The sequence below is a fragment of the Narcine bancroftii genome, chromosome 5 (genome assembly GCF_036971445.1).
Source record: "Narcine bancroftii isolate sNarBan1 chromosome 5, sNarBan1.hap1, whole genome shotgun sequence".
NCBI classification, from domain to species: Eukaryota; Metazoa; Chordata; class Chondrichthyes; order Torpediniformes; family Narcinidae; genus Narcine; species Narcine bancroftii.
The window spans coordinates 27,992,048-28,019,026 of record NC_091473.1 but is presented as its reverse complement, the minus strand read 5'-3'; the positions used below and the strand labels follow the sequence as shown (position 1 = coordinate 28,019,026).

Here is a 26,979-nt window from a genome sequence, read left to right as displayed (position 1 = left end):
ATATTAGAATATACAGTAAAACACTTGTTATCTTGAATCCAAGGATCTGGCAAAAAAGATAGATAGGGAAGTTTAAAATTGTCACACCTCATCATTTGTTTGCCACACACAATCTCAGGCAACTGGAAAAGTCACTTTTTTGGCATCTAACAATTCCTCTAGGTGCCAGATACCAGGGGTTTTACTGTATTGCAATTGTAGTTCATTTCAGGTCTAACTCCATGATGATTAATGCTTTAGTTAACAAAAATTAGTTATAGCTGAAAAATTACCAAATGGATTGAAAGCTAATGGTGTCCACTGCTTGGCTGGCAGCCCTTTTTTGAGTTAATGACTCAACTGCAGTTTGGTCAACTTCAGCCAATACTGCACAGCTTCTCTTCTCCTCTACACAAAAACATTAAGAGTTCAGAAGTTTTACAAACCTGTCTGATGAATACTTCAAGAGAATATTGGTTTCCACTGGTGATTATTACTGCTGTCAATCACAACAACATTGGGAGGAATAGTGGAATACGATCCTGAGAAAAAAAGCATCTTGTTTGGAAATGCGATGTCATTATCTCTGAGAACAGTGGAGTAACAGCATCTTCTACAAAGTTCCACCCATGACCTCATCCAAGTCATCACCATTTATCGCATTCTGTCTCACAAAAACCTTTGTTTCATCAAAATTAAAAGCTACTCTTTTTTTCCACTCGAGTCATGCAGTAACAGATAGTTCAACCTACAGCATCAAATAAATTTATCAGGAAATTTCAGTGAAAATACAATAAAATTTACAAATGAATGCACTACAACTTCCAACAGCAAAAATTATGAGGAAATTCTTGTAGCCAAAAAAATAGCAGTTGGTCAATGTGGCCACTCGTGTATAAAATGTTCCTCCAGTACTTCTTAAGTGATGTAAACATGTCTTAAGTGGATTAATATGAACTTCAAAGCTATGGAGTGAGGAATATCATACAAGCACATTACATAACCTGTCTAAAAATACTATCAACTTCAAGGCTCATCTCAGGTGCATATTCAAATATATTTTGGCAATCATAATACTTCAAATGACATTTTTTAACCAAACTCTGACACACAATTGGTTGATAGAAGTAATGGAAATGGAGCATTGGTTCGTGAATATTTTTTCAAAAGAAGACATAAATATAACAGTGATGTTAATTCTGTGAACTTGGAATATCCTGTGTTCAAAAAAAGTGATGGAAGGATTATTACTTAATATATCAGACTTCACAGCATTGACAGAAAGTTTTTTTTCTGCAAAATAATTAGTACTTTAGAAAAATCAACAGATGTGTGAATATCATTAAACACAATGTATCCTTCAATTTGACAAATGTATACACCATGTAAAATTGGATTCATCATGATTTATGATTCACATGATCAACTGTGGTGGAGATGGGAGCATATTTGTCTCAGAGTTAGAAATCTCTTGGCCTAAGCACAAAATCCTGGCTGATCATTCACTACCATTTTGGAGGTGCTGCCTTTCAAAAAAGACTCCCACCTTTGTTTGCAAAGAGACACAATCCTCTTTTGAAAATCAGGAATTACCCCAATATCCTGTTCAAGTTTCTTCCTTAACAATAATTAGATGAGAAAATTATCTGGTTACTATTGCTTGTGGACAAAATGGCTTCACTTATCTTACTAGAACGACAATAACACTGCATAAAAATCAATGAGCTGCAAAGCACTTTGAATCTTTGTAAATTTAAAATCATGCAACTCTTACTCTGTATCTATGTTTTCTGTGGGTCTTATGCATTCTGATCTAATATCATATCATTAAAATGATTTGAATTGATCATTTGGATTTTGCTCTTGTGACAACACTCTGTGTCATCAGGATTGTAGGTTCAGGGAACTGGCACAATCTCAACACAGTACACGGTAGGAATCACATGGTCCCAGTCATTTTCTTTGAGATTCCATATCAACCCCCAACAGCAAAGCAGGTGAGCAACAGTGACATGCAAATAAAAAAAATTGTTGACCCTGAGTTATGAGGTCTCTTCAAATTATATCTTTACAATATATAATGATTATTGTACAAACTTTATCTAAGCATTTTCATTTAACTGAAGTAACTTTACATACATTACAACTCTTCCATCTCACAGTCAATAAACTATGAGATGATCCAGCAAAATATTTTGTTGTTTCAGAGATTTTCTTAAAATCAAACCTTAAATCAATGGAGTAACATTGGTGTATGAAGCATGGAACCAGGCAACCTGGAATCATTTGCTTTGTGACAAGCGTTTTCCATGCAACTGGAAAATTATTAATTGCATTGGGAATTATGTTTATAATGCAAAAGCCAGATTTCAGTCTCAGAGCAAGTATTTCAGATCATTTTACATCATATGCTACCTCCGTCATTTCAAATTGCAGTGCACTTTATGTCAACCAGCAGGTAAACCGCTGTGCTGAAATCCCTCAAGAGAAGTCCTTATTCAAACAGCTGCCAACTGAAAATGTGCGATTCAGTTTGGCAGGGGCACAACCCTGACACATTTGGCTTTAATTGCCTGATTGTTGTCTCCAAGGCACTCTTGGTTGACAATGTGGTGAAAGTAATGCAGGATAACAGAGGAAAAAAAGATAGATAGCCAGAACATTAAGTGTCTACAGAGGACTGAAAATGCTCTCATCCATTTATTTACTTTTTATTCATTAAAACTGCAGATGGAAAGCAGCAGATGATGCTTCACCATACCGAAAAAAAAATCAACAGGAATCCAGACACAAAAGTCCAGAGCTAATGTTATGCTTTTTTTTTTCTCATCAACTGTTAAGCACAGCAGATGCTACCTCCAAATCATTTATCAATTGTTAAAAGTACCTTTGTCAATATCAACAGCACTTGGAAATTAAAGTGACACAAAAATAAACCCCTCAGTAACATATGCATTGTTTACTTTTGACCATTTATAATTCACAGCATTTTTGCACGAGTGTCGACTGTGAACATCAGGCATCCTGAATGTCATGGAGACTTCCTTTTTACTTGTAAGCATTTATCTTACAAACCAATATTCAATTTGTGCACGCAGCATACGGAGTGCAGCAGATAATAGAGCTAATAACTGCTAATTATCTCCATTAAAAAAAAATCCAACTTTACCACCTGGATATTAAAGGTCACCCTGATGAGAGTTAAGGAGGAAAAATGAAAGGATAGTATTACAAACCCTTTTAAAATCCTGTTTGATACTGAAAAACTATTGCAGAATCTTGATTTATTTTTAATGAAAATAACTATATTCAAACTTTTGCACCACTTAAGTGAATCTACATTGCTGAAGCATCTTTTACTCACAGTATAGTCTCCTTATCACTGTCAAAATCAAATATTTAATGCCTCCAATTTTTCAACCCTGACCATTTGTCATATGCCATTTCAATTGATAGCCTCATTCTAACTCATCCCTGATCTATCCATTCTGTTTCCAAAGACATACAAGTGCAGGATGAGAACATTCAACCCTACAAGTCTGCTCTGCCATTCAATGAGATCATAGCCAATATAACAGCTGACCATAGTTTCCATATTCCCTTCTATCCTAGAAATATTTCCTTAGTTGCTTATCATGAACCTACCTCTGCTTTAAAAATATTCAGACTATTGCTTCTACCACCATCTGTGGAAATGAGTTCCAGTCATTCACAAACCTCAAAGTATCTGGTCTCATTTCTGTATTAAAAGGAACACCCCCTCATTTTTAAAACAACAAGCCTTAGTTCTAGGTGCTCATGAAAGAAGATGTTTTCTTTGCATAAAACCAATTCAAGCCCTTGCAAGTTATTACAAGTTTCAATCAAGTCACTTTTCATTCTTCTAGACTCCACTGGATCCAGATAATTCATTCAAATTTTTACCTCAGATGTCTCAGAAGTATCTATTCAACTCTCGATACAACAATATGCAATCTTAGAAATCATCATTGTTGCCTTTTTGATGAGTAGGGCTACAATTCTCTAGGTTTATGAGTAATTGAGATTGTCATAAACCATAAATCATGCTCATGAGCATGAATGGTAACTTTTTAAGGCCAATTCACTTCAGAAAGACTAGTTATGACAACGTTAAATGCTATTAGTTTGCTAATAGGACTTATTTTGACATTAAATTATTATACAATGCAGTATCACTTCTTAGTTTTACTAAGTTCCAATAATTTGAGCTGCTTTTTTATTACCTTGTATAAATCTGGGTGGCACAGTTAGCATGGCAATTAATGTAATGCTATTACAGCACCAGAAACCCAGGTTAATATCCAGTGCTGTCTGTATGGAGTTTGTACATTCTCCCCGTGAGCATCCAGTTTCCTCTCACATTTGAAAAACATATGGGGTTAGTACGTTTATTGATGTTGTGGATATATTTGAGTGGTACAGGCTTGTGTGCCGGATGGGGCTATCTCTAAATATAATCAAAAATAAATTTATAAAAATTCACAGCTCCTGTTAAATTGCTGCACAATGCAGGCTTGGCTTCTTGGAAATGAGTTTTTCCATTGATAGGTTATTTTTCTCAGCTAGTCTTCTTTCTTGTGACTGGAAGTTGGTCAAAGGTATGTAGACAAGGAACTTGATAATAGGGAACGGTTAAATGGCTGCCAAAAAAAGAAACAAATGGCAGAATGAGGTGCAGAGGCTTTGGGAGAGAATTCCAGAACTCTGGGCCCAGTAGCGGATTAACCATTAGGCTGAGTAGGCTGAAGCCTCGAGGTCCAGAAAGCAAGAGGGTCCAACACATTATGGGTCTGATTAAACTGACTTAACAAAAACATTGAGGTTCATTACTCAGCCTAATCTACAACAATGTAGAAGCATAAATTTGATCCCTTGTAACCATACCATCTTATTAAAAGAATGTTCATTAACTTCAGACAGACTACAGCACCACCTATCAGGACTGGGGTTCAAATCTCATTCCCTCTGTAAGGAGTTTGTACATTCTCCCTATGTTTTGTATACAAGAAGGATGTCTCCTAATTATGACTTGTATGTGAGAATAAATGATTGACAACAAACCATTTCCCTATCTTTAGAAAAGGATATGCAAAATGCAGAACATAAGTTGCAACAATACATTCAAAGAAATTATGTCTAATTTGTATGCAGGAAAATGTTTTACATATTGTACCCTGTGACTGTGTTCTTTGAATGAAACCAAACAGTCTTCGTGAGTTGACCTTGTCTACCCAACTATTCACTGCTCATTCCCACTAGCATTATTCAAATAAAGTCTGTTTGAATTTTACTGTGTTGTACTTTTTGTACATTGACAGGAATGCGACTACCACATTGGTGTAGTCAGCAATCTCTCACTGGGAAGATCACCGCATATGTTATATATGGCCACAAGGGCACTAGTCCATCAGATGGAGCAGCAGCCCACCTTCGGGACCCTTGAGCCGAATTCCTTCACTGACCTAGGGTAACATTGTGGTCCCTCATATGAGGTTGATTTGGTTCCCTGCTGAGAGAAAAAGAACAAGAGCACAAGACACCTGAGGTGAGATGAGTTTACTGTTGAAATGAGGTGTTTATGTTGAAATAAGGTGAGTTTATGATGAAATGTGAGTTTATGATGAAATGCGATGAGTTTATGTTGAAATTAGATGAGTTTATGATGAAATGAGATGAGTTGATGTTGAAATGAGATGAGTTTATGTTGAAATGAGGTGAGTTTATGTTGAAATTAGGTGAGTTTATGATGAAATGAGGTAAGTTTATGATGAAATGAGGTGAGTTTATGATGAAATGAGTTTATGTTGAAATGAGGTGAGTTTATAATGAAGTGAGATGAGTTTATGATGAAATGAGATGAGTTTATGTTGAAATGAGATGAGTTTATGAGAATTAAGAAACTGAAGATGTTGATGATAATGGTTGTTTTACGAATATTGAGAAAAACATATACGTGCTGGACATTGCACAGTCCACAGCTGGCAAATTGAGAAATTTGTCCTGCCAATTGAAGGTGTGACAGAGTATATAGGTATGTTTTTTGGAGATAAATTGGGAAAGGTTTGTTAGCAGAGGTCACATACAAACACTTTAATACATCTTATTTGAAATACTGGAGCTCTGCTAATGCTAGACATATCGGCTCCACAGCTTTTGCAAGAGCTTTGAAGAGTGCCCAAGAGACTAGCAATGGATTGTTGTTTACAAAATTCAACAGATGAAAGATCTTTTTGGAGCCACAGATTATCTGGAATTGTTCTAAGAGGGTCATGTGGTTTTCCAAGCAGAGAGAGTCAAACGGGTTCTCTCTCAGAGAGAGAGTCAGTGTTACAGCCAGCCAGACTGGAACAGGACAAGCTGACAAGCTAAGTACAAAGGTCAAGTTTGTGGAAAGCCCCATTTTGAAGATGGGTTTGTTCAGCCTGGTCAAAGTCCTTGTGGTTCATGCAAGAGAGGACTGGCTGTCTAATGTTTCACTTGGAATAATAGAAGCAAAAAGGAACTCTGTGGTGACCTGAAAAGAGGTTATCATCTGGAGAACCCTGTAGGGGGCAAGTTTCATCAGCAAGACACTGAAGTGGCTGATTAAAAGGAATCAGTTGTGGATGTCCTAGAACAACAAATCTCTCTGAAAACCGACAAGAAACTTCCTGAGTGGTAACCATTTACCTTTCAAGCCCCAAAGCCTGGTGAACTTTATAAATGTTAAATTCTGTGCACAGTATAAGAATTGCCTACAACCAGTGAACTTGGAGAAATGAGAAGTGAGATTGGACTGTGAACCGAATAACTTTTCCGAACTTACACACATATTACCCACATGTGCACTTAGAATTAGAAGGGGGTTAAGTTAGGTTAGTCAAGTTGAGTTAAAATGTGGTTCTGTTTTCATGTTTAAAGATAATTAAAAGCAACTTTTGTTTAAGTAACCATTTGTCTTGGTGAATATCTATTGCTACTGGGTTTTGGGGTCCTCTGAGCTTGTAATAAAGGTACACGTGGAAGGGTACATTCTGGCTATTGGGTATCATTTTGGGCAGCTCGTTGCTTCTCAAGAAACTCTATTTTAACTCTTCGGACATACAGTGTTTCACCACAGTAAATTATGACACTTGACTACTTGGAATCAGGCTACTTTGGTAGCTTGCACTAAATTATTCCTGGTAAGTACAAAGGTCATTTGGCAGATGAGTCAGTCAGATTCGGTGCACCTTGCCACGAGAGATACCGCCTGACATCCTTTTGGAAAACAGGATGGGAAAATGGGGAAGACTATGGATGAAAGCTGGGATGGTTACCCAGGGCAAATAATGTGTCACATCAATCCAAACCATGGTAAACAATACTGTATCCTGTCAGTGGTATTAACTAAGAAACTAGGAAATGAAACATGGCCAGCAGGAGAGACATGGAAATCCAGTACAATTGCCAACGCTGAACAGCTACTGTGGCAAAAATACGCCTCTAAGAACTGAAAAATGGAATTAGAGCATGGAAGAAGGAGCCTCACAAAAAGTGGGATGAGGAAAGGAATGAGAATTGGAGGGTTAACACAAGTAGAAGAGGCATAGCAGTTAGTACTCACAATGGACGACATAAGACATGGCAGGTATTGCAGTCAGAGTGCGACTGGCATTATAAACGACAAGGAAAATAAACCATATAACCACTTACAGCACAGAACAGGCCAGTTCAGCCCTACTAGTCTATGCCGTAACAAATCCCCACCCTCCTAGTCCCACTGACCAGCACCCGGTCCATACCCCTCCAGTCCTCTCCTCTCCATGTAACGATCCAGTCTATCCTTAAATGTAACCAATGATCCCGCCTCAACTACATCTGCCGGAAGCTCATTCCACATCCCCACCACCCTTTGCGTAAAGAAATTTCCCCTCATGTTCCCCTTATAATTTTCCCCCTTCAATCTTAAACCATGCCCTCTATTTTGAATCTCCCCCACTCTTAATTGAAAAAGCCTATCCACATTTACTCTGTCTGCCCCTTTTAAAATCTTAAACACCTCTATCAAGTCCCCCCTCAATCTTCTACGCTCCAGAGAAAAAAGCCCTAGTCTGTACAACTTTTCCCTGTAACTCAAACCTTGAAATCCTGTCATCATTCTTGTGAACCTTTTCTGTACTCTCTCTATTTTGTTTACATCTTTCCTATAATTTGGTGACCAAAACTGTACACAGTATTCCAAATTTGGCCTCACCAATGCCTTGTACAATTTCCTCATAACCTCCCTACTCTTGAATTCAATACTCCGATTTATGAAAGCCAACATTCCAAATGCCTTCTTCACCACACCATCTACCTGAGTATCAGCCTTGAGGGTACTATTTACCATCACTCCTAAATCCCTTTGTTGCTCTGTACATCTCAATAGCCTACCATTTAATGCATATGACCTATTTAGATTTGCCTTTCCAAAATGTAACACCTCACACTTATCTGTATTAAATTCCATCAGCCATTTCTCAGCCCACACCTCCAGCCTTCCTAAATTACCTTTTAATCTATATCTTCCTCACTGTCCACAACACCACCAATCTTTGTATCATCCGCAAACTTGCTTATCCAATTCTCCACCCCTACTTCCAGATTGTTATTATATATAACAAACAATAGTGGATCCAGGACCGATCCTTGAGGAACTCCACTAGTCACTGGCCTCCAATTGGACAAACAATTTTCTACCACTACTCTCTGACACCTCCCATCCAACCATTGCTGAATCCATTTCACTACCTCCTTATTTATACCTAATGCCTCCACCTTTTTTCCTAACCTCCTGTGGGGAACTTTGTCAAAAGCTTTACTAAAGTCTAAATAGACAACATTCACAGCTTTCCCTTCATCATCCTTTTTTGTAACCCCCTCGAAAAACTCAATCAGGTTTGTCAAGCATGATCTACCCCTGACAAACCATGCTGATTACTCCCTATCAATCCCTGTACTTCCAAATATTTGTAAATAGCATCCCTCAGAACACTTTCCATCAACTTACCCACCACAGACATCAGACTCACGGGCCTATAATTCCCAGGATTACATTTGGACCCTTTCTTAAACAGCAGAACCACATGCGCCACCCTCCAATCCTTTGGCACTACCCCCGTGACCAGTGACATCCTAAATATCTCTGTTAATGGCCCCACTATCTGTCCACAAGCCTCCCTGAGTGTCCTTGGGAATATTTTGTCCGGTCCCGGAGATTTATCCACCTTTATCTTTTTCAACACAGCCATCACTACCTCCTCGGTTATCCTTATATGCTTCATGACCTCCCCACTATTTTTCTTTACTTCAACTGGTTCAATATTTTTTTCTCTAGTGAATACCGAGGCAAAGAAATCATTCAAAATTTCCCCCATTTCCTCTGACTTCTCACTCAGCCTACCCTCGCTATTTACAAGGGGTCCAATTTTATCCCTCACTAATCTTTTACTTTTAATGTACTTATAGAAACCCTTTGGATTTAAACAAAAGCACTTAATGATTAATAAAGTAACAAGAAAACAAAATAACATATGAGAAGAGGGGGATGTAAGGTATGGGGCAACAGAAATAGTAAAAGCTCATCCAAAAAGACAAATATTGAACTTATCTCCAGCATATCAAGCTAGAAGGTGCTATGTGCAGGTTTCCAGGTGTCAAAACAGAAGCCCTTGTAGAAGGCATTACATTAAATGGGATACTTAAAGACCACAACTTATCATTTCAGATTAAAAACCTGTTAGTTACTATTAAACTATTAACAATCATGAGGAAAAAAAGTGTACAATTTATCATGTGGGAAAATACAGACACAAATGATTTATAACAACGAACATGAACATATCGCAACAGGGTTGAAATATATAAAGTTCTGTCCACTTTTACTCAAACCCAGACCCTCACCTTTGTGTGTGAGAGAGACATACACTTTCACTGTCCTCCTAACTGATTTATTCCTTTACTCTGCTAATCTGCATGTACATACTAACACTATTTTAAATGCTGCTTCAACGCCCATGTTAAATTTTTTACTGACACTATCTGAAGATGAAGCATAATATCGACAATAGCAGGCATATAATGATCAATTCTTAGAATACGTGGAGAAAATTTAGGCATTAAAAAGTCATTTTTCAAACATTACTTCATGTTAACAGGGAAACAGCATCACTGATCATTTTAAAACATTTACAGAAGTCATTTCTTTCTTTCAGAAGATGAACCACTTGAGAACTTCTTCAAACGGACCCCTTCTTGAATTGGTGCGAACAATCCTGGTTAATTACGTAGTCTACAAATTTACTGCTTAAAGCTCAGTCAGGCAGGATGGAGTTTTTATCTCAGGAGATTAACTAAGGAGGTACTTGCCCATGGTGTATGAAAAACAAGTGAAATTGAAGATTACTTGAAGTCATTAGAAACAAATAATCACAAATAAACTGAGTAAGGAATTCAATAAAACCATTTTCTGGATAAAGAGTTTTAAAATAAGAAGTTGAGATGAATTGCCAGGCTCACAGTAAAAGAGGGGGAAACAGATACAATAACAACATTTAAGAGGCTTCCAGGTAGCCAAAGGCATATGAAGAGGATGGAGGAATGTTTAAACGGCAGAACTTTAGTTTGATTTGCACATTGGGACTGGCACAGACACGTGGAGTTGGACTGTTCCTGGGCAGTACGATCCCACAAATGATTTTATGGGGAAGTGAGCTAAGTAGCAAAACTATAGAAGGATGTGTAATGTGAAAACAAGCGTGATTGGAGGTTGCTCTAATGGTCTATAAATACCAGCACAGAGTAAACAACAACTTTGTGTCTTAAATTCTCTCATTTTAAATTATTTTCAGAAGCTGAGAAAGGTCTTCTGCAAATCAGAACACCACCCCATCTTCCAACTGGCTACCATTGAGGACAAATTAAATTTGGCTCTTTTTTCACTTCAGATCTAACTGCATGCAGTAGCAATTAGACACAACGAGGTCTTGGACTTGATTGAAAGACCACTGTCTGTCGGGGTTGGCAATTAAGCCCATCTCACTGAGCACTGGCACACCACAGGGCTGCATGCTCAGCCCACTACTATTCACACAACTAATTCACAACTGTACCTCCAGGTTCACCTCCAATAGAATCAAGTTTGCAGATGACATAATGGTAGTTGGCCTCATCTGTAACAATGATAAATGGGCTCAAAGCAAGGATGTTGAAACACTTGTACAGTGGTGCAACAGCAACAATCTGATTCTCAATGTGGAGAAGACAAAGGAGATGATTGTGAAGGCTGAAGGACCACTCCCCACTACCTATCAATAGCTCCAATCAACCGTAGAGAGAGTGTGAGTTCAAAGTTCTTTGCCATTCATTTAAAGGATAACCTATCCTGGACCCACAACACCTTCTCATTGTCCATGAAGGTAGAGCAGTGCCTACATTTTCTAAGGGGGTTGAGAAAGGCAAGGGCACCAACCACCATCCTAACGATGTTCTACACGAGCACAATAGAGAGTGTCACGACTGGCTGCATATCATAGTGTGTTATGATAGCAGCAAAGCATCAGATCAGAGGTCAGTACGGAAGGTGATTAAAACTGCTGAGAAGAACACAGGGTTCTTTTTTTCCTCTGACAATATCTACATAAAGTGGTCCTTAAACAGGGGTCAGAGAGTCATTGAGGACCCTTACCATGGAGCCTGCAGTACCTTTGAGACACCAACTTCAAGGAAGAGGTACAGGAGCATAAAAAAACAGCACTGCCAGGCTGGAAAAAAAACTTCCCACAGGCAGTGAGATTGTTGAATCATTCTTGACACCCTTAAATTATTTGTATATATATTTATTTTAGATCACTGTATACATACTGTATGTCATTTATGTATAGGGTGTATTACATGTCTGTATGAGTGCACTTTGGTCTGGAGATGTGCTGTTTGATTGGGTTGTATATGGGACAATATACTTGAATTTGAAACTGTAAACCTTCCCACCCTCACAGCCCATAACTCTCCATTTTCCATACATCCATGTACCTATACAAGTCTTTTAACTGTCACTATTTTATCAGCCTCCACCACCACAGCTCCTGGCATTGTATTCCAGGCACCCACCATTCTCTGACATTTCCCCTAAAAATTTCTCCAGTCACCTTCAACAGATGTCTTTTAAATGTCTCTTGCTACCCTTGGAAAAAGATCCTGGCTGTCTACCTTATCTATACCTTTCATACTCTTATATCCCTCTATTAAGTTGACTCTCATCCTCTGTCATTCCAGTGAGAAAAGCCCTTGCTCACTCAACCTTCCTTCTAATCTAGACAGCATTTCCTCTGAACACAAAAACTTAAAATCCTTCCTATAGGAGGTGACCAAAACTGAACACAGTACTTGTCACAGTCACGTACTCACCTTCGTTGGGAGGAGAGTGAGAGTGTTAAGATCACCTGTGTGGTGGCGAGCCAATGAGAAGGTCAGAGGACTTTGGCTGGGTGGTGTTGGGGAGTTGAAGAATGCAATATTGTGTCGAGTGAATAATAAAAGAAAGTCGACTTCATGGTGTGCTGAAAGAAACCAGTGAGTGTATTTTTATTTGTTTGTAAGATGTGGTTACAGTCTTCAAGTATGGAGTCCAAGGCAACTAAGAAAGTCAGTAGAAGGAAAAGGTGAACTTTAAACATAAGCTAGCAAATAATATCAAAGCTTTTTTAGTACATCAAGAGTAAAAACCAGTGAGAGTAGATATAGGACCAATAGAAAAAGATGCTGGAGAAATTATAATGGGAGACAAGGAAATGGTAGAGGAACTGAATGAGTCTACTGCCATAATCACTCCACAGCCAATGCAGTATCACTGGATTTCCACTCAGTTCTGCATTACCGAGACAACAGCAACACACACATCAAGATTCTCTTCATCGATTCCAGCTCAGCTTTCAACACCATCATATCCTCAGTGCTGGTCAACAAGCTCGAAAACCTGGGCCTCTGCACCATTTTTCTACAACTGGATCATTGACTTCCTCATTGGAAGACCCTAGTCAGCATGAATTAGGAACAATGCATCCTCCTCACTAATGATCAACACAAGCGCACCTCAAAGATGCGTTCTTAGCCCACTGCTCTATTTGCTCTTCACCCATGGCTGTATGGCTCGGCACAATACAAATGCCACCTACAAATATTTTGATGGTACCATGGTTATCGGCAAAATCATAGAATGCAATGAGGAAGTGCACAGGAGTCAGATTGATCAGCTGGTTGAGTAGTGTCACAGCAATAACATAGCAAAACAAAGATGATTGTAGACTTCAGGAGGGGGAAAATCAGGTGAACACAAATCAGTCCTCATTGAGGGATCAGCAATGGAAAGGGTTAAGTATTTCAAACACCTGAGTGTCAACATCTCTGAAGCTGTCCTGGGGTCACCATGTTGATGCAATTATGAAGAAGGCTTGCCAGCAGCTACACTTCATGAGGAGTTTAAGGATATTTGGTATGTCACCGAAGGCTCTTGAAAATTTATACATGTGTTTCGTGGAGAGCATTCAGACTGGTGCCAATGCACAAACAGCAAAAAAATACTACAGTTGTGAACTTGGCTGGCACCAATATGGGCATCAGTCTTCACTCCATTGAGGACATCTACAAGAGGCAGTGTTCTAAGAAAGAAGCCTCTAAACTCAAGGACCCTCACCACCTAGAGGCCATGCCCTCATCATACTGCTATCATGTCATCCTGATGAATGGGTCCCCTGCAAAGCTGCAGCTGAGGTGAGGAGAACCCAATCCAAAGTGAATCCACAAAAGGAAGTGGGACAAGACAACATACCTGGTCGAGTAGTGTAGGACTGAACAGACCAATCAAGAGAGATCTTCATGGACATCTTCAACACTTCACTGCAGCAGCCCATTATTCCCGCTGGAATCAAGAGAGCCACCATCATCCCAGTCAGCATCCAAGAGGGCAACAATAACTGGTCTCTACCATTATGAAATGCTTTAGGCATCAAAAGCACACCTCCCAGAGACACTGGATCCATTTAAATTCACCGAAAGAAGAAACTATTCCACAGAGATTGCTTTAGCCTTGACGTTCACTCTGTCCTGGCTCACCTGGAGAACAACACCTCACATGCCAGGCTTCTGTTCATCAACTTCAGCTCGGCGTTTAAAAAATCATTCCCCAGAGGGAGGCTGGTGGAGAAGCGGTCATCAACACCCCTCTCTACAATTAGATCCTGGACTTCTTAATGAAAAGATCACTACTATCCAGGTTGGTAGCAGAATATCAAGCACTGCCACGCTGAGCACTGGCACACCTCAGAGCTGTGTGCTCAGCCTGCTCACGCTACTAACCTATGACTGCATCGGCAGATCCTGCTCCAACAGTGTCATCAAGTTTGCAGATGACACAACAATAGTTGGCCTCATCACCATCAACGATGAGTTGCACAACAGAGAAGAGGTGGAAAATCTCATAAGATCGCAACAACTCCATCTCAACATGAACACGACAGAGGAGATGATCGGGAACTTCAGGAATGACCACCCTCCACTATGCAATCATAACTCTGTAGCTAAGAGAGAGTGGAGAACACTAAGTTCCTTGGAGTTCACTTAATTAGTGACCTATTGTCAGGAAGGTTGCTCTTACTGGGTTGGTCACCCTTATCTATTACAATGTTGAGTCATATTAATTTGATTAAAATGAACATTTTACTTAAATTTCTGTGCTTCTTTCAAGTGTTTCCAATTTTTATTCCCAAATTGTTTTTCAGCTCACTGGATTCAGTTATTTCTACCGACATATGGCAGGTGAAGAAGCCACGGATAAACAAAGCCCATCTTCAAAAGACTACAAGGAATGGAGAATTATCACTTCCATCTTTAACCATTGGGCAATTAACATACATAATTTACTAATATTATTAAATTTGGATAAGTCAGTGAATCGCCCTTCCTGGGTAGAAATGGAACTGCAGTTCTCCAAAAATAAACTTCTATGTTAGCAATTTTAGGATCCTTTTGTACCATTTTCCATCTCTACATTGACACATAATCCTTTAGTGAGAAACAGATTGAAAATATAGGCTATCGGTGAATTGAAATGGGTCCAAAATCTCAGGGAGGTGTATTCACCAATAACCACGTGGGAGTGGAAGATCATACTAATAATGTGGGAGGGGGCATGCGCGGGGTTGGGGGGGGAGAGCACACGCGTGGGGGAGGTGGGACTGTGAGTACGAGTGTATGTGCGTCCTGTTGGGTGCATTGTTGTTTGTGTTCTTGCTCACCAATGGGGGCAGCAGGTTGTGACTCACAGATAGGAAAGGGACCCTGGGGTTGGATTATAAAATCCCCAGTCCATCAGGGGTTCAGCTATTTGGTGGTGTGGCTGGAAAGCTATGCCATACCAGTCGATTGGGTCGACAATATGAACCCCCATGGAGAGAAGATAGGGCACCATGTGGTCTCCCACCTGGAGTTACTGGGGTTTCCTGAGGCCGGGGGAGTTGTGGGAGAGCCGTATGTTTATGGATATCCTACTTAGACGCAGTACGCAGTAGGGTATTACGTCCGAGTTAAGTAATCAGGGCACCCAGAAAGATAGAGAGATAGAATCCTTGTGACTTGTGAACTGCAAGAGGCAGTACAGATTACCCAGGACAAGCAACCAACTTAAAAATTAAAATTATGGAGGAAGCTTCCCAGCTGCAAGCAACACACTGGTCTGATTCTCAGCTTGACTCAGGAAAAGTCCAAGCCATTGTCCAGCAAGCGAATGGGATCAACAAGTTTGGGGGATGTGTATGTGTGGATGGATGGTGATAACCATGATGAAACCGAGTCCCAGAGTACACTTCCTCCTCACTGCATGCCCGAGCCTTTACAAGCTTGACCACTGACCATGCAGTCCCAGACCTGCCACAAAGGTACCCCACCGACTCTCCAAAACAGGGAGGTAGCTGAAAATGGAGGGACCTCGGGTGGGCGCGTACATGGTCACTGTGAGATGAGCGAATCCCAGAACTCCTCTGATAATGATCTAACTAGGCAAAGAGACTGATACCAACAGTGGCTAGGCAATCACTTAGCCATTCCTGTTTCAGTTGGGAGATTAGGGGCACCTAATTACCTCTCTCTCATTGGAAAGCGAGCACCCTGGCTGCTGTGTCTGACCCAACTGAGGACTGGTAATATCTTGTGGACACCGGCAGATGGGGGCGTGAGGGTCGATGATGGCATCACCCTGTGGGAACGAGTGGTGACTGTGGTCCGGGCTAGGATCCCTGCCCTTCAAGAAGTGGCTGACATGGCCGGCCCCAGTGACATACCAGTGGTGCTGAGAAGCTGGGTGCTAGGGAGCGGACACTGATCGTGAGACTCTACACAGGCATCCACCTCCCAGGGAGCACAAAGGTGCTCACCATCAAGGCACAATGGTGCCTTGGTGAGCTATTTAGTCACCACCACGTGCCCCGACCTTAGAGGGGTGGTTTTTCCCCCTCATGGGACTGGCAACCAGGAAGGTGGTCTGTGAAGCCTTCACCCTCTTGCAAAGCATTGGAGTACATGGAGTGGAATGCTCCCGCTATAGTTTTCAGGATTGAGGGGAAATTCGGTGATGTCAACCTGCCAGTGACTCACAGAGACCTGTATGCTCTCTGGAGAGACCATTGCGGGGCAAGCCCAGTGGGGGTGGAACTTCCCAGGCGCTGCCCACTCTGACCTGGACCAGCCTCCCTTCTTGTCCTCCCCCACCAGAGGAGGCCCCTGACTAATCTATCTTGTGATCGTTGCGACAGGCAAGTGCTGTTGCCATGGAAATCAAAACCTCAGCATTGGGCATTTGATCGCTTCTCTTATTATGTGCATTCCAGGGCACAGATTTTATAATGGACCTTTTGTTTTTTCTTTCCTTTTTAATCACCCTAAGCTGTAGTAACGATGCCTTTAAGCATACTCAGGAAATTGAAGGTACAATTTATTAAGCATCACAGATTCAAAGTTACAGTTTATCAGTAAAGTGTCATGGATCAAACAATAGTAATAAACATTGTATATATTTTTTTCATTTCCACAATGAGAGCAGCGTCCCAGTCCTCCCATTAAAAGAAACAAATATCTCATAGGGTGGGTGCTTCAGGAACTTTTATTTAAAATCACAAATTGGCTAACTTTCAGACCCAACTCCTCCTGGCTATTGTGTCACCTATGCTAAGAGAATGTGAGCAGGAATGGCATCCTGGTGTCAAACGACAGCCCAGAAAAATGGGGCATACTGGGTACACCCTGGAAGTACAGTATGTCTACCAGCCTGCCCCCTGCCTCACCATGGGATAGCATGGCAATGGGCATCTCGACTGGGCTTAGAGTATGCCCAAGCTTGATGCTGAAACCAGGACGTGGGATGATCAAGCCAACAGAGCTCTGGCACCTGATGTATGACCTTGCACTGCCTGCTCACATTGGTGGTAAGGGTGCTCACATTTACCAGCCAAGTTGGAGAAACCAGGCACATGAGTCAATGACCAGACAAATTTCTTCCCCTCTCACACTAGGGAGCAGTTCCCACAGCACCCTGTGTAAAGGTTAAAACCTTGTGTTTTTAACTCTTAGTTAATTTTGTGCCTGTCTCTTTAAGACAACTATTGTTTGTATTGTTGCCATAGTGACTATGATGTAATATGTTATAATATCCACCCAGGCTAAGTGCTTCCTCTCTCATTTTCTGCAAGATGTGAAGGAAGCATGAGCAGTAGGCATTTTTATTTAAAGTTTGTGTATCTCTTTAAAAGTATTTTATATCATTTGTATCTATATACACTTTTTTATATCTATTATACAGTAAATGCTTTGTTATTCATCATTAAGTGAGCCTTAATGTGAAGCTCTGCAAAATGTTTATCCATTCTATCAACTAATTAAAATTACATAATGTCACAGAGTTTGATTTGTTGGATTAAAGAGATAGAAATTTGGAATATCATAGCTCACACTTTGGAAGATAATACTTTGAAATTAGGATATATTAGAAGAAGAAAAATGTTGTCTATACCCTGCTCTATTGGAAACACAGCATATCTGTTTAGTCAGGTGGGAGCTAGTGAGGCATTGTCATTGAATTTGATTGTGTGCCTTGTCCAGCTTACCCAAGGCATGTGAAAACATTGATCCACTTGATTGGTATTGTTTTTATTTTATCACGTCTTTTTGTTTTTCTTTCATTAATAACATGTATATAGATTTGTCTTCATAGTGATTGCAAAGTGATGGGACTTCCAAGGGGTGAAACATTATGTGTGTCCTGCCTGTCTGGAATATGTGTCCTGCAGGTGGTCATGTGTCCTCCCCATCTGAAACTTATTCAGAAGTCACATCACCTGTCAATCAAGGTTGACTCCAGCCACTCATTAGTGCACACCTTACCGCTGCCTAATTTAAATCATCTTGGATCATTATCGGCTAGAAACCCAGACTAGCACTGTGTATAACACCAACACAAAGCACATTCTTTCTCTCTACCTCATGGTCCAAGTCCCAGATATCACTCCATGCCAGGTCGCTACTGTGGTCGTTGCTGGAAATGTTATGGTTAAGGTGTGCACAACACCAAAACTGAGCCATTAGTACTGTGACAGGTCAGAACTTGCAGCGAGTCACAACCCCGTTGGTCAGGGAACCAGGTGTGTGTAAGAGTCCCAGTTTGTATTGTGCGAGCAGCTCACATATAGGTTTACCATTGTCAGAGTCCAACCGAAGTCAGAGATGAATGTCTATTTTGTTGCTTTAGTAAAATAGTGATAGAGTCCTGTTTAACATTCTCCCGTTTGCTTCCCATGTGTTAATAAAAGTTACGTGTGATTGTAACAGGTGTGTCCAGACTCACTCTGAACCTGATACTCTTCTCAACATGACAGTTATGTAACTCTATGTCCCAAAAGTATAAGATCAGTAACACCAAAAATGCATTCACTGGGATTGATTACAGTGCCAAACTCATCAAGCCTCTGAAACCATAAGATAAGGTGGCACTTGTGCTCCTCTTCATCCATACTTGTGACTAGAATATCACTGATGTAAAGAAACAAAATCTAGGCCAGTGCAATAGTTCAAAAACTATTGGAATGTCTGAGCTGCATTCTGCAGATTGAATGGCAATTGCAGAAACTCAAATGTGCCGACAGGGGTATTTACTGCCAAATTTATGACATCAGAAGGCTCAACTGGAATCTGATAGTATGGACATAATTGATTTATTTTTGCAAATGGAGGCTTGCCAAAAAGTCTTGTAAATTGGGGATACTGTATCAATCAGACACTGTAGAATTGTTCAGGCCAAGATAATCACAAGGCCGCCAATCCCCAGAAGACTTTTTTGGAACCATAGGCAATGGTGAAGCCCAGCAGCTGTCAGATCTGTGGACTACACCCACCTCCTGCACGTGGTCGAATTCCAATTTCATGATTTTAAGATGATCCTGAGGTATTGTATGAGCCCACGCTACTACCAGAAGACCCAGAGTCTCTATATAGTGGGTTACTGTTGACGATACAATGGGGATCCCCTGTATACTGATGCTTAACACACCCATGCATGCATCGCATCAGTGGCCAGCACTGCTCCCGATGAAGGTAAGTACACAACCGCAACATGGTTTTTCTTAGATTGATTACACAAGGCCATTTCATGTTCCTTTCTAACTCTCCCAATTCCCCTCTGAAGTTCTTTCTTGACTACCTGATAATTCTTAACAGCCCTGCCTAATTTTTTGCATTATAGTTGTTATGCACGCTTCTTTTACCTTGCCATCTTTTCCCTGTCTTAGTATGATGAACTGATTCAAAACCCCCAAACATCGTCCACATTCCTACTGTGCAACATCTGTTCCCAATTAACACTTTCAAGTTCCTACCTCATTCTATACATTTTATAGTTTTGCACCAATCCCTTTATGCTGCACAAAACACATTGGGAAAGGTCATCTCAGTGTGACTAACGAGAAATTAAAGAGAATATTAAAAACACAAGATACGGCTTATAACGTGACAAAAGGAACAGCAAGCTTTAAGGTTTGGTGGAAAAAAAATTCAGCAAAGAACAAGAGAGAACGAAGTTGGAGGAGGGAAACAGAACACAGGTGATAAACATCAAAAGATTGTTAAAGCTTTCATACACATACAAGAAGACGAGCAAAATCATTGAAGTTTTTTAAAAAGAGACCGAGGGGAAAAATTATATTTGAGGAATAAAACAATGGCAGGGAAATTAAACTAACGTCTTGGGTCCAGATTCACAAAACAAAGGAAAAAAGCATCCTGAAATATAATATGAACAACAAGTGCATATAGTGGTTTGGAAGCTGGAAGAAATCAGCAATGAAAAACAAAAATATCTAGTAATTTCCCAGAACTAACTCAGCTTGGAAAGTAATACACAAAAGCTCTGGAGAAACTGAGCAGCTCACACATCAACTATAGGAAGTAAAGGGGAACCAACTTTTCAGGCCCAAGACCTTCTTCAAGGCATGAGCAAATGGCAGACAGAGCCTGAGTAAAAGAGTTGGGGGATGGAGAGCAATGGGAAGGAGCAGTGCGAGGAGTGCAGACAACAGGTGGAAACAGGTGAGAGGCTAAAAGAGAAAAAAGTGATGGCTTTCTGGAGAGAGAAGGGAATGGGGAGCTAGAAGAGAAAGAGGGATAGGAAAAGAGAGAGAGAGAGAGATTCAGGGAGGGGTTTAATGGAAACTGGAGGCCAATGTTAATGTTGTCTGGTTGTAGAACATCCAGATGAAATATTAAGCATTGTTCATCTTATTTATGGTTAGCCCCAGTTTGGCAGTGCATGAGGCCCTGGAGAGACATGGTCCGTGGAATTAAAATGGTTGGCATCTAGGAGGCTCTCATTATTGTAGCAGACAATACAACAAAACAATCTCCTAGTCTGCATCCAGTCCTTCCAATGGAGAGGAGGCCACAATGGGAACACTAGTTGCAGTAGATTCACAAGTGAACTGTTGCTTTGCATGGAAGGACTATTTGGTGCTCTGAAGATGGTGAGGGTAGTGTGTGTGAAGCTGTAGGATTTCTTGTAGTCACAGTGGTAAATACCAAAGAGACTATTAATGGGAAGTGATGAGTGGACAAAGGAATCACAGAGGAAGCAGTCCCTATGGAGGGAAGAAAGGGAAAAGATGTGACTGGTAGTGAGATCACATTCCAGGTGGCAGAAATTGTGGAGGATAATATGCTGGATGCAGAGACTGGTAGGGTGGTAGGTGAGGACAAGGGGAATCCTATCATTATTGCATCTCGGGGGGGGGGGGGGGGGGATAGGACCGAAATGGATGTGCAGGAAGTAGAGATGATGTGGGCAAGGGTTAAGTTGATGGCAGCAAAAGAGAAGCCATATATTTTGAGGAAAACCTCAGATTTTCTGGAATGGAAGACCTCATCCTGGGAGGAGACAAAACAGAGGCAGAGAAAGGAATCACATCATTAAAGGGGACAAGTGTGAAGAGGGCATGTTCAAGGTAACTGTGGGAGCTGGTAAGTTAATGGAAAATATTTGCAGAGACCGTCCAGTGAGATGGCGACATAGACATCAGAAAAGTGAGAGTGTTGCCAGGGTTGGACCAAGTGAATTAAAAATTAGTTTCAGAGTTAGCAGGAAAGTGGATAAAGTCGACGAGGTCAATCATAAGTGCGAGGCAGCAACCATGTAGTCATTGATGTAGTAGATCAATATATATAATCCATCAGTTTACAAATGAGCATGAAAACAGGAAACTCTGGTCGGATGGGCTAGCATCATTGGAAGAGAAAATGCAGGAACCTATTACAGTAAAATCCCTGCTATCCAACACCTATGCCCGGTAAGTGAATTTTCCGGTTGCTTGAGATTGCATGATGCGTGATTGGCAAACTAATGGCGAGGCGCGACAAATTTTGAACTTTTGTATTTTTTAACTTATTTATTTTGTTTTGTTTTTTGCTGGTTGCTTGAGGCTGCCTGTTGCTTAAATTCTGGATAGCAAGGGTTTTACAGTATTAAGGAAGGATAACAGAACGGTTAGAATAGTAGGATGGCACAGAGGCAACTTGGACTAATAAATGGGAAATCATCTTTGATTAATACTTTTTATTTTGCTGTTCGCAGAACAAGGGTTGGGAATATCGATGACTCAGGTTAATGAGTAGTTTGACTAGCATGTGGAAAATTGCGAGGCCATCCACAAAAGTAAAAAATAATTGGTTGATAATTTTTTTTGAAGAATAACACACGATAAAGTGTGTTCAGTGGAAATGTTAGGTCTTGCACGTGATGCTTTGAAACTTGACAAGCAGGCCTGCAAGCAATTGGGAAGGCAAACACAATTTTGACTTGCATTGCCAAACAATTTGAGTTAAAGAGTAAAAGTCCCAAAGTGAAATTATCTTAGGCCCTGATGAGATCGAACCTGGAATATTTGTCTCCCAGTTTCCAAAAGATGTATTCAAAGTAGATCAAGGTGAACCTGACCAATTTGAAACTGGTTTGTGGTTGAATTGTGCAATGAGGATAAATTAAGTAAAATGAGTTAGACTTGCTACAAAACTGTAATTGGACTGACAGATTGGGGATGCGGGGAAGGAAGTATCAATGGGCTGATATTTCTGAAAAATCCAACCCTACAAAATTTAACTCTAAGGCTTGAACTGTTTGAAACTTCCGACTTTTAAGTTTATTTTGTGAAACACCTGATTATTATTCCATCAGTGTTGAAATAAAATTATTCCACAGTCAATGGCATTTGAAAATCTTTGATCAAACCAATGATCCCAGGATAAAGTGATGTATTATTTTTCTAAACAACATAAACATTTCTACATCATTATAGGAAAAACACAAATTCTGGGGGAACTCAGGTCTTGCAGCGTCCAGCAGTGGTAAAGATACATTACTGACGTTTCAAGCCTGAGCCCTTCTTCAAGGTATGAGAAGATACAGGCAGTGCCTAAATAAAAGAAAAAGGAGGGGGAGGAGGGCAGCAGCAATCAATTATGAATTAGACTCTTTGCTCAACAATAGTGGGATTGATAATCATGGATAATCATGATTGTTTAAAAGTGGGATGGATTGTCAGGGCATTAAATTCCCTTTACACATTAAAAGTATGAAAATATGTAAATACAAAGGAGATTCAAAAAAGTTAAAAGAATTCACAACGAAAGGCAGCACCATGAGCTTAATGTGTTTAAATGTGGCACTGACAGCAAGGAGTTTGTACGTTCTATCCGTGTCTGCGTGGGTTTCCTCCCACCATTCAAAACATGAGGGGTTGGGTGGGTTGTAGGTCAATTGGGGCACATGGGCGGCATGGGTCTGTTACTATGATGCCAGTCTAAATTCAAATTAAATTTTTAAATTGCAGTTATATTATAAATGTGGTCATGACATTTCGTTGTACTACATTTTTTAAAAATAAATGACAGTTGTTGAAGAAATTGATCAAAACCTACAATGAGCTAAAACAGATCTATTGGATTTACTCTGGTCTCCTTTTAACAAGAATTTTACACTACTATCTGGAAATAAAAATGCTCAGAAAGTCGATTAATATATTGGCAGATAGATCACTCAGAAGAGCGAGTTGAAATTAATTTATTTTAAAACTGAAATTACAATTTTTAAACATTCAATGGAAACCGATTCCTGTTAATTAGAAAACTACATAATTAAGTGAATTGGGCAAGAAAGCCTAAAAAATCATAAAATTCTGGTGATATTCATATCAAGCAGCCATCATGGAGGGAAAACCGTCAAATTCAGGACAATGCGAGACATCAAGTGTAATGTTATGTTCCAGAATGAGGAAGGCGATCGAGAAACAAGAGGTCTGCAATCGAGCGGAGGTCAAAGTTATCCAGGTGAGATAACTGCTTGTGGTACCATTCAAGAAAGGAATCTGATGTAGAAGGTAACAGCTGATGTGAAGACAATAACAGAGCTATAATTGTTGGTTATGAAACAAAGCAGTGGGTGGAAATCCAAAATAGAATGTGCAGAGTTTTCTCCAGTGTTTGGAAGAATGAACAGAATCTCCTTGAAGAATGTAAAATTCTGACGGGCACACACAGAATGGATAGGAGAATATTTTCTTTGGCAGAATGGTCTAAAATGCAGAGTCATCATCTCAGGATACAGGGGTAGACACTTTAGAGTGAGATGCAAAATTATTTCGCTCACTGAGTGGTTAACGCGGAGGCCAAGTCACTTGACATTCTTGGCACAAAGCATCAAGAAGTATGGGGACAAACATGGTATTAAGACAGAGGGACAGCCATGAATGGCATAACTAGCTTTGAGGCCTGAATGGTCCCAATTTCCCAATTTTACTGTAGCTCCCAATTTTACTGCTTGACCTGCATTTTCATTAACAGCATTTTCTAGTTTCATTCAGAGTTACCTGTATTCGTAGCTTTCTGCTAAAATCGTGCAGTTGATTCCTCAAATAGTACCACAAAGTGGTCTCAATCTTGTTAAAATTCAGAAAATGTCTAAATTATAGTAACCTCCATAATGTTTGGAACAAAGTTACATTTTTTCCCCTTTATTTGCCCCGTGCTCCACAGTTTTAAATTTATGATCTAACAATTCACTTGTAGTAACGAATCTGTGTTAATATTAATCCTCATTTTAATGTTAAAACTGTATTTTATCTCGATATGGTTTGATAAGTTAGTTTTGGGTGGTTACAGGGGCACAAAGACAACACATTAGCATTTTAAAAACACATGGTTATTTGAGATGGAAGACAGAAGCCAGTTTGAAATGAAAATTGCTGCTGATTGAAGTTGGAGTGAAGAAAATGAAAGGATTTATGATGTTTTTTTGAGATACTGAAAACAAAAGGTGTTATTTCAGAAGCACCTGTATAAATGCACGGCCATTTTATCTCTGAAGCGAGCAGACCTCACACAGGCAATAAGTGGCTTGAATGCTTTCAGCACATGGGTCAAAAGACCTTATGAATTTCAAAGAAAAATGATATCACATATCATGTGACATAAGATTTGCAAGAAATATATTATTGAAACGAGAGGCAAAGAAGTCAATTTTAAGGAACTCGCCATTCTGTTCAGATGTAGAAATGAACAGCAATAATTTTTCCTGAAAAAGGGTAAAAGCTGCCTATGTGCTACTCCTAACAAAAGGAGAAACACAGAAATAAGTAGATTTCAAAAGAGAAGCCTAATTCTGAAGACAGTGCCATCATTTGGAAAACAGATTTCCAAGTTTTCATTCAAAAGAAGATTTGATCCTGGGAAGACAGGATTATCCTTTTCATAGGAGATACATATGTGGCCAAAAGCTGGTCACTTCTGCTTGAAGAATATCTCTCAAGGACAACTCATCAAAAGAATAGAGTTTAAAAAGGCCTGAAGATATGACATTTAAAAGTGCTTTATAATTATTTTTGAACTGAAAATTTAAGACTTTCAAGCTTAAGTTTTAAAATAGACTTCTCAGAGTGGGATTTTAATTGCACACACACACATTTTTGCATGGTGGGGTTAAATTAAGAGATAAGTAAGAAAGATTATGTGGTTAATAGTTTAATAAAAACTATTATTTGAATTTACCATTGTCTGGTGTTCCTTTGTTAGTGCTAATAAAATCCCTTGAGCCCCTAACAAAATTAAAAGGGTTGTTAGTTTGTAACACATTAGAGTACACATTCCAGATTTTATATTTAAATGTGTCTACATTTTTGCTTGCATAAAAAGAGCTGAAATTTCTACATGGTCATAGTCCCCTCATTTCAGGACACCATAATGTTTGATAGATTTGGCTTCACAGGTGTTTGTAGTTAATCAGGTATGTTTAATTCCTTCATTGGTGCAGGTATAAGAGAGCTTCTAAGTTTTTGATCACCTTTGAAGACTGTGTTGCTATTTTTCAACGAAGCCCAGAGTTGTGCCAATGAAATTCAAAGAAGCCATTATGAGGCTGAATAACAAGAATAAAACAGCAAGAGACATCACCCAAATCTTACGATGACCAAAATCAACAGTTTAGAAAATCGTGAAGAAAGACAGACCATATTGGTGAGCTCAGTAATTGCAAACTGACTGGTATTCAAAGGAAGGTCTCCATTGCTGATCTCAGAATTCTCATAATAATGAACAAAAATCTCCAAACGCATGTCCAACAGATCAGAAACACTCTTCAGGAGGCAGGTGTGGATATGTCAAAGTCTACTGTCTGCAGAAGGCAGACTCCCTCCAGGATGCAGAGAGGTCAGATGACTATCCACAATCCACACGACACTTGGTTAAATCAAAATGTACAGTGTGCAAATAACATTGAATAAAATGTGGGATGTGAACTTTAATTACATGCAAATTATTTGATGACAAGTTTAAAACTATGGAGCACAGGGGCAAATAAAGGAAAAATGTGCCTTTGTCCCAAATATTGTGGAGGGCACTATTTATGCCAACCCAGAAAACAAGCAAGATTGAAACAATGTTTTGATGAACACAAAACCTTTTGTGTAATTTGAACAGTTAACATTCTTGTTAACTTGTTAATAATGAAAATAAAATTCAGACAGCATTGTGGGTTTTAACAAGTTATAGTCATAAAATATCCCACCTGGTGACATCATCCACTTCCACAAGCATATCCTATTGAAACAACATGAAGAGCTGGTAATCCCTATATAACCAATTGAAGTCCCATCAGTTTGCAGTAAGAAAATAGAAAACAATAAATCACAAAAGGCTGAGACAATTTTTTTTTGTGGAGCTGATTTCTATTTATTAAAAAAAAAACAATACACCTTTATTTCCTTAAATTACAATGGTGAGGTTCAAAGTAAATTCCTGATTTATTTTTCTTTAACAGCTTTGGACAAACAACATCCAAGTTTTCAATGCGTAAAGCAGTTTACAAAATCTTGAGAATTGAAAACAATAACAATGAGTTGAATTTCT

The 26,979-nt window shown here is 39.6% G+C and overlaps 1 protein-coding gene across 5 annotated transcripts in view; it reads right to left on the bottom strand.

The window, feature by feature from the left end:
- LOC138763219 (E3 ubiquitin-protein ligase PDZRN3-like) overlaps positions 1–26,979 on the bottom strand; it is a 239,602-nt gene that overhangs the window by 136,553 nt on the left and 76,070 nt on the right. Inside the window, exon 1 of one of the 5 annotated variants that reach the window (XM_069937012.1) lies at positions 13,826–14,346. The exons of the other annotated variants lie outside the window; for them this stretch is intronic. The gene's annotated coding sequence lies outside the window, so the exon portion shown is untranslated. Of the gene's footprint in view, positions 1–13,825; positions 14,347–26,979 lie in introns of those variants that run through there. 5 annotated transcript variants of the gene reach the window in all.